General features: G+C 41.1%; 1 non-coding gene across 1 annotated transcript; it reads right to left on the reverse strand.

Annotated features, from left to right (window-relative positions):
- Positions 1 to 1,683: 1,683 nt before the first annotated feature.
- LOC117066172 lies at positions 1,684 to 1,790 on the reverse strand. Its single transcript, XR_004430172.1, has one exon. It is a non-coding gene; the product is annotated as a U6 spliceosomal RNA (small nuclear RNA).
- Positions 1,791 to 8,842: the final 7,052 nt, after the last annotated feature.

An 8,842-nucleotide genomic window follows, 5' to 3' on the forward strand; every position in this document is an offset into this window, starting at 1 on the left:
CAACCAACCAACCAACTAACCAGCCAACCAACCAGCCAGTTTCAAAGAGTGCTGGGTCCTAGGCTAGGAGCCTGGATGTAGAGATTGGAGGGGAGACAGGAAGTACAAAGTTGAATTATGTATAGTTCCTTCTCTCAAGAGCCTGCAGGCCATAGTAAAGTACATAGCATCTTGGCCTTCCCTGGCTTCTGCTGGAGACACCCTCCCTTTCTGCTTTACTCCATCCTTTTTAGGATTGTGTCTGATCGATAGAACATGTTTCTGGTAGAAGAGATTTTGCTGTCTATGCTAGTTGCATTTGGGAGCAGGGTCTCCTCCCCTTCCCTGCATATGTCTGTGAGGCCTCCTGCACCCTCCCTCACCTATGCTCCTGGCTGCCTTAGGTTGTTGATTCTTCGTTAGCAGGAGTGAGTCCATTTTTAGGAGTGATGAGTGGATGGAAAAATGTCACCAGTCACTCATGACAGATGTCGCCAAAGCTTAATTAAGACTAGATGAGACGATTTCAGCTCAGTAACTTCATAGATGGTGTAGGAAGAATGCCTGATCATAGAGCAAGGATTCAGGGTCGCAGGCAAGATTTTAAAAATCCATTTGTGTCAGCTTCATGCAGAGTGGTCTGCTCCACATTGCAGGGGGTGCAAAATGTACAAGATATAGTTTCTGTTCTCATGGAGGTTATCATTAAAAGTTTGCATGTGGAAAGAAATGGATAAGATACAAAATTGTGTTTTTACTCCTGCCCCAATATTCTCTCTCTCTCTCCCTCCCCCCCCGCCCTCTCTCCCTTCTCAAGCTCTATCTCTCTCTCTTTGCTAAGGGACCTGGCAGAGCTCCCAGGCCCTGGATCTGATGGGGTAATCCTTCGGGAGGGGATGGTGATGAGTACTTGAGAGTAAGGAACCACCGGAGAGAAAAACAGAACAGGTCTAGGAAGTGGGCATGGGGCATGAAGGAATCAAGAGCCTATTGTAAGATTTTGGGAGCAGTTTTGGTGGGGAGTTAGTCAAGGCCAGGCATGAGGAAAGAGGCTGCTGGGGGCTCTGTGGGTGGAAGGGAAGTGGAGAATGAGAAGAGTGGAGAAAGATGGCTTGATGAGGTTGGTATGGGTTGTGAATCAGACCCCCTTCAGTGTTCTAGAGGGGGTGCTGGTAAAGATTGGAATTGCTCACATTTAGGAAGACCTCGCTTCCTAAAATGTTATCATACTATGTTAGTCAGTTAGGACTGCCATAACAAAGTGCCACAGACTGGGTGCCTGAAACAACAGAAGTTTATTGTCTTAAAGTTCTGGAGGTTGGAAGTTGAAGGTCAAAGCATCCACGAGGCTGTTTCCTTCTGAGGGCTGTGAGGCAGGCTCTGTTCCAGGGCTCTCTCCTTGGTGTGTAGGTGGACGTCTTCATGTCCGTGGGGAGTGCCCTTTGTATGAGTCCTTGTGTCCAAATTTCCCACTTTTATAAGGACACCAGACATATTGGGTTAGGGGCCCACCCTACTCTGGTATGACTTCATCTGAGTTAGTTACATTTGGAATAACCCTATCTTCAAATAAGGTCACGCCTGAGATTCTGGGGCTAGGACTACAATTTAGGAATTTTTGTTGGGCAGACAGAATTCAGTCCACAACACAGGTATACTTTGGACTACATGGCGCCCTAGCTTGTATATGGGTTATTGTATTCTTTTTTATTGTCATGCTTCCTGAATTTTTGTGTCATCCTTGCACAGGGGCCATGCTTATTTTCTCTGTATTTTTCCAATTTTAGTAGATGTGGTGCCGAAGTGAGCACTATATGTAAGTGTTATTGAATGAATTAATGCATATAACAGGGTAAATGATTCTGTGCTTTTGTTATTGCTAAAGCTACAGTAAAAGCAATAACTTCTGGTTTCAATGGAGGCTAGCTATACTGCTGGAAAAACCTTCAAGATGAAATGTGAATTTCCTCATGCTATTTTTATGCTTCAAACCCTCAGTGCCTTTCCCTTGCACTTGAGGTCAAATGCCAGCTGCTTGTATTTTTAAAAAAATCTAAAATATGTTAAAAAGTATTTTCTGTAGAGACAAGGTCTCACTGTGTTGCTTAGGCTGGTCTTGAACTCCTGGCCTCAAGCAATCCGCCCACCTTGGCCTTCCAAGGTGGTAGGATTTCAGCATGAGGCACTGCTCCTGGCTGCAAAATGCCAGCTTCTTACTGTGGCTTCCAAAGCTTTCAGGACAGGCCTCTGCCCATGTTCCCAGCACATCTCGGGCCATTTTATTCGCTCTGCTCTTGCCACACGGGTCTTTTTTCAGTTTTTGTAAACTCAGCTGCTTTCGGGGCCTTTGCACAGACTGTGCCCTCGGTCAGCAATGCTTTCTCCCTGTGCCCAGTTCTCCCATTCTCTGCATGGTGTGATCTTCCTTATTCTTCAAGTTGTGTCTAAAGTCTCACCTTCTCAGAGGCCTTTTCTGACCCCTCAGTCTGAAGTAAGTTACCCCATTATTTATTATCTCTTACAATGTAGTGAGTTGAATGGTGCTCCTCAAAGATATATCTACTTGCTGGAACCTATGAATGTGACCTTATTGGGGAGAAAGGGTCTTTGTAGATTTAATTCAATTAAGGATCTTGAGATAAGATCATCCTAGATTATTTGAGTGGGCTGTAAATGCAATGACACATGTCCTTATAAGAGGCAGACAGAAGAGAGGAGAAGGCTGTGTGGCGTTAGAGGCAGAGGATAGAGTGGTGCAGCCATAAGCCTGGGAATGCCTGCAGCCACCTGGAACTAGGACAGACAGGGAACAATTCTCCCCAAGAACTTTGGAGGGAGCATGGCCCTACTGACACCTGTATTTTAGATTTCTGGCCTCCGGAAGAGTGAGAGGGTAAATTTCTGTTGTGTTAAGCCTCCCAGTTTGTGGTAATGTGTGAGAGCAGCAACAGCAAATTAACACACACAGAACTTTGTTTTTTCTCTCTATGTCACTTATGACAACTTACTTTCATGTCACAGACTTGGTGACTTGTTTACTGTCTGCCCCCAGCTCCCTTTTAAAAATTATTTTTATTTTTTTGAGACAGGGTCTCACTCTGTTGCACAGCCTAGGGTGCAGTGGCATGATCAGGGCTTACTGCAGCCTTGACCTCCTGTACTCAAGTGATCCTTCCACCTCAGCCTCCTGAGTAGCTGGGGCTACAGGCATGTGCCACCTCACCCAGCTAATTTTTGTGTTTTTTGTAGAGATGAGATCTCACTATGTTGTCCAGGCTGGTCACTTCTGGCCTCAAGCGGTCCTCCTGCCTCAGCATCCCAAAGTGCTGGGCTTACAGGTGTGATTCTTTAACATGAAACACACTGTCAATTCTGGGCTTTTCCACTCCCTGTTGCATCTGCTGTGCCCAGCACAGTATCTGACACACAGCAGATGCTGAAGAAATGTTTGTTGAATGAATGTCTCATTGTTTTGAATCATTTAAGAAAGCATCATTTTCTGGGAAGACTTAGGTACACTACTTGGCTCCTTGTGGGTGGAAAGCATGCTTTCCAAGTGCTTGACATCCCTTGAAGGCTGCTACTCTTTGTCAGGGCTATAATCATTCCCTCTGAAATTGAGCCCACACTTTTAATTTTCTTTGCTAATTCTTTCTTTATGGAAAGGGAGACATTCAACTTCCTCATGGTCCTTGTCCAAATGGCCTTGGACTCCGATGCTAGTTGTGGGCAGCCCAGCTTGGAGCCTGGAGGTAAAGTGCAGGAGGCCCAGGCACATAAAGCTTCAGCAGGGTTTGATGCCAAAGAAATCACATTCTCTGCAGAGAAGGGTAATTGCTCAAGGCTTTGTCTAATGTTAAGGCAGAGGGGATGGACCATTTCGACTGGTTTAGCATTCATGATAATATATGGTTCAGGACTCAATAAAAGGGTATAATTCTATGGAGGGATTCCACTGAGCTCATAAACCACGGGAGTGTGGCTTGTCAGCAGAATGCAGAGACTGGGTTACCACGGAGCTTGTCAACAGGGACCACTGCTGATCACTTCAGAGAAGGAATTAGTACCGGGCTCCTCTACACTGCATGCCTAGAAAATCAGTTCCCAAATAATTTCATGAAGTTTATTAGACAGTGTATGTATGTTTGGTACTATAGTGCCAAAGTATACCAGGAGTCATAGTGGAACAAACAGTTTCATTACATGGCATTTGTTAATGAAGTTTTTGTACAAAAATATGCCTCTAGAGATGCCATAAATAAGTAAACGGACGTTTCTCAGAACTCTGAGTGAAACAGCCTTTTCTTTTACCCAGGAATAATGGCAGTAAATGCGAAAAGTGCCATGGCATAAGACGATAGGGAATAATGGAGACTGTGGTCAATCAGACAATGCATATCTTGCTTAAACCCTGGGTTGGCCAAATAAAACATGTCTGCAGCAAGTGTGAAATATTGACTTGCTTATCTTTCCACCAGACCAGGGATTCACAAGCTACAGCCCTTTGGTCGAAATCTGTCCTGCCACCTATTTTTAGAAAGTTTTATTGGAACATGGCTATGCCTGTTTGTTTGGGTATTGTCTATGGCTGCTTTTGAGCTATGACCAACAGAGTTGAGTAATTGTGCAAGAGAATAAATGACCCTCAAAACCTAAAATATTTGTCATGTATCCTTTTACAGAAAAAGTTTGCTGACTCTTGTACTGGTCTATGAGCTTCAGAAGGCTGCATGGCACATATTGTAAATTCAGTAATTATTTGTTTACGTTCAAGAGAAGATTTTATATTATCCACAATAGGAACTGTGGGTTGCTTACCCAACAGAATAGAGAGCCATTCCTCTCTATTCCTTGCTAACAGGATCAGCCATGAATTTCAGGGCTGTGGGGAGATGGGCTTCTCCCTAGCTCCAGAGGGTGAATCTTGATTAGTTTAAGCCGATGGTAGTTATCCCACTCCTACTCATTCTGAGGTGTAGGCACAGTCTTGTGATAGAATTGTGGCCATAGAGATGTGAAGGGAAACCTATGGGGGGCTTCTGAGAAGAAAGCCTATGAGTCAGTTTCACACTTTTCAAAGGGACCTGAGGGGTACTGCGTTTCCTTCTTTTGTCTCTGGACACTGTTGAGGGAGGATGTGAGGGTTCCAGCAGCGACAGCATCTTGGGACAAGCCCCAAAGCCAAAAGCCAAAGAGCTGAGGATGGCAGAGTACCAAGATAGAGCCTGGGTCTTCAATGACATAATAAAATTCAAGTTAACCCAGTCAGCATCTATCCTACTTTTTTTTTTTTTTTTGGATTGCTTAAATGCTTATTGTTTATTGACTCTTAACTGGGCTGATAAGAAGATTGCACCCTAAAAAATTAAAAATGTTGTTGGATATTTTTACTCTCTTTCCTTGGGGTTTCTGACTTTCATCCTTGTTTACCAGGAAGGCCTCTCAAAGATGTTATGAAAATGTTTTGTATTTTCTTCTTATGTTGTTTTATTTGTCCATGTAGAACTTCACTCTGCCAGGAACTAATGGTTTTATATGCTGTGAGGTAGGGATCTAACTTTATTTTTCTTCTTGCTGCAGAAATTATTTTTGTTTTAGTGCATGATGGCAAATGAAATCCAATGCATGTATGGAATTTTCTTTATTTTTTCTTCTTTTTTGACTTTTATTTTAGATTCAGGGGTAGATGTGCAGGATTTTTATGAGTCAATTATGTGTCACTGAGGTTTGGTGTACAAATGATTTCATCACACAGGTAGTGAGCATAGTACTTGAGAGGTAGTTTTTCAATTCTCACCTTCCTTCCACCCTCCAGCCTCAAGTAGGCCCTAGTGTCTATTGTTCCCCGCTTTTTGTCCATGTGTACTCAGTGTTTAACTCCCACTTAGTAGAGAGAACATGTGGTATTTGGTTTGCTGTTCTGCACTAATTTGCTTAAGATAATGGCATCCAGCTGCATCCATGTTGATGCAAAGGATGTGATCTCATATATTTATAGCTGCATAGTGTTCCATGGTGTATATGTACCACATTCTTTTTATCCAGTCCACCATCAATGGGCATCCAGGTTGATTCCATGTCTTTGCTATTGTGAATAGTGCTGTGATAAACACATAAGTGCATGTGTCTTTTTGATAGACTGATTTTTTTTTTTTGGTATATTGTGAGTAATGGGATTGCTGGGTCAAACGGTAGTTCTATTTTAAGTTCTTTGAGAAATTTCCAAATTGCTTTCCACAGTGGCTAAATTGATTTACATTCCCACCAGCAGTGTATAAGTGTTCTGTTTTCTCCACAACTTTGCCAGCATCTGTTATTTTCTGACTTTTTAGTAATAGCCGTTCTTACTGGTATATGATGGTATCTCATTGTGGTTTTGATTTGCATTTCTCTGATGATTAGTGATATTAAGCACTTTTTCATATGCTAACTGGCTGCATGTGTATCTTCCGTTGAGAAGTATCACATATTTTTCTTTCCAACTTTTATTTTGGGTTCAAGGTGTACATGTGCGGGTTTGTTACATGGATTAATTGAATGTCCTGGGGGTTTGGTGTACAGATAATTTTGTCACCCAGGTAATCAACATAATATCTGATAGGTAGTTTTTCAATTTTTATTCTCCTCCCACTCTTTACCCTCAAATAGGTCCCAGTGTCTGTTTTTCCCTTTGTGTCCATGAGTACTGAAGGTTTAGCTCCCACTTGTAAATGAGAACATGTGATATTTGGTTTTCTGTTCCTGAGTTAATTTGCTTAGGATTAGGGCCTCCAGCTACATCCATGTTGCTGCAAAGGACATGATCTCATTTATTTATAGCTGCATAGTATTCCATAGGGTATATGTACCACCTTTTCTTTATCCAGTCCACTATTGATGGGCATCTAGGTTGATTCCATGTCTTTGCTATTGTGGATAGTCTTTGCCATTTTTTGGTGGGATTCTTTATTTCTTGTTGATTTAAGTTCCTTATAGATTCTACATATCACGCTTTTGTCAGATGCATAGTTTGCAAATATTTCCTCCCATTCTGTAGGTTGTTTTTTTACTCTATTGATAGTTTCCTTTGCTGTGCAGATGTTCTTTAGTTTAATTAGATCCCACTTATGTACAGAATTTTTGTAAAGATAATATGTAATTTTCTATACTGGAGATGAATATGACAAGATTGGTTTCTTCTAGAGATCTTTGAAAATGGCTAACCTTACTGATAGTTTTTAAGTGCAATGGTGATGCAACTAGAGTGTTTTCTAATTTCCAAAAAGGGACTGAAAGTAACTTGAAAGTCTTTAGCAGAGGCATCAATTTTAAGACAAACAATATAATGTGAGGAAAATACTAACCCTGTTAAGTATATCTGACCTGGTCCATCCCAAGAAAGATTGAGCTAATTCCTAGTGCTGATTAGGAATGCTGACAGAAAAAAGTCAGGGTAAAAATGTATCAGCATCTTTCACTGCGTTGATTTTAAACTCCAGAAGATCCTGATTATCAAAAGATAGTTAGTACAGGGAACACTTAAAGTAAATCTTCTTAAAATTGGGGCTAATATTTCTTATCAAATCTAAAACAAACATATAAACAAACAAACAAAAAAACCTTGACTGGTACTTGGTAAATTAAAAGCTACTTTCAATAAATTGAAATGATAAGTTAGAGAAGATATTTGCCATACACACAGCAAAGGATTAGTGTCATGAATATGAAAAGAACACCTACAAATCAGTAAGAAAATAAAGTAGAAAAATGGGCAAAAGACATGAACAGATATTTCTGAGAAGAGGAAGTATTAAGAAACTAATCAACTTATGAGTTCTTGCTCAGTATCATCAGGGTCAGGGAAGTTCAGATCAAGACCTCAAAGAGTTTGCCCTCCACATCCATTTAGTTGGGAAAAATGTACCTTATACATAACCAAATTTACATTATAATTCTAATTGTGCACTAACTCTTGGTACATACAAAGTAAGAATCAAATGTTTATTGTTTTGTGTGTATGTGTGTGTGATTATTTTTAAAACATAAATTTAAAAAAATCATAAGGTAGCACTACCTGATATCCAGAGTCTTACCATAAAAAAGGCTGATGTTGACAAAAATATTTGAGGACATCAAACTTTGATGTTCAAATAATAATTTTTTGATCAAGTAATTATTTTTTGAATCTTTCATTTAAAAAAGCATTCCTGCAGACATTTCCTTTTTCTATTTGAATTGTTAGCTAATTGACTTTGGCCAGATGCTCCTTTGCTAAGAGGCCTGCATTTGATTTGAGCAGCTCTTCACCATTACTCTCCCAACTTCATGACTTCTTGCATCTTTGGGAATATTGTCAGCGTCACTTTGCATTAAAATGATATTGCTTTGTGGGCATTTCAGCTTCCTGGTGAACTTGGCAAAGAATTTGATTTAGAATTGCTGAGATTAGGGGGATGGGAGGAGGTTAGCAGCTGGAGAAGCCCAAAGTTGCTTTTGTATTTGTCTCTCTCAGTCTTTCTCTCTCCCTCTATTTTTTTTTTCCTTTAGAGACAAGGTCTAGCTCTGTTGCTTAATTCTATGATGCCATCATAGCTCACTGCAGCCTCAAACTCCTGGGCTCAAGTGATCCTCCTGCCTCAGCCTCCTGAGTAGCTGGGTGCATACCACTGTGCCTCGTTAATTTTTTTTTTTTTTTTTTTTTGAGACGGAGTCTTGCTCTGTCGCCAGGCTGGAGTGCAGTGGCATGATCTCGGCTTACTGCAATCTCCGCCTCCCAGGTTCAAGCAATTCTCCTGCCTGAGCTTCCCAAGTAGCTGGGACTACAGGTGTGCAACACCATGCCAAGCTAATTTTTGTATTTTTAGTAGAGATGGGGTTTCACCAT

The sequence above is a fragment of the Trachypithecus francoisi genome, unplaced genomic scaffold, assembly GCF_009764315.1.
Source record: "Trachypithecus francoisi isolate TF-2019V2 unplaced genomic scaffold, Tfra_2.0 Lachesis_group2, whole genome shotgun sequence".
Taxonomy (NCBI): domain Eukaryota; kingdom Metazoa; phylum Chordata; class Mammalia; order Primates; family Cercopithecidae; genus Trachypithecus; species Trachypithecus francoisi.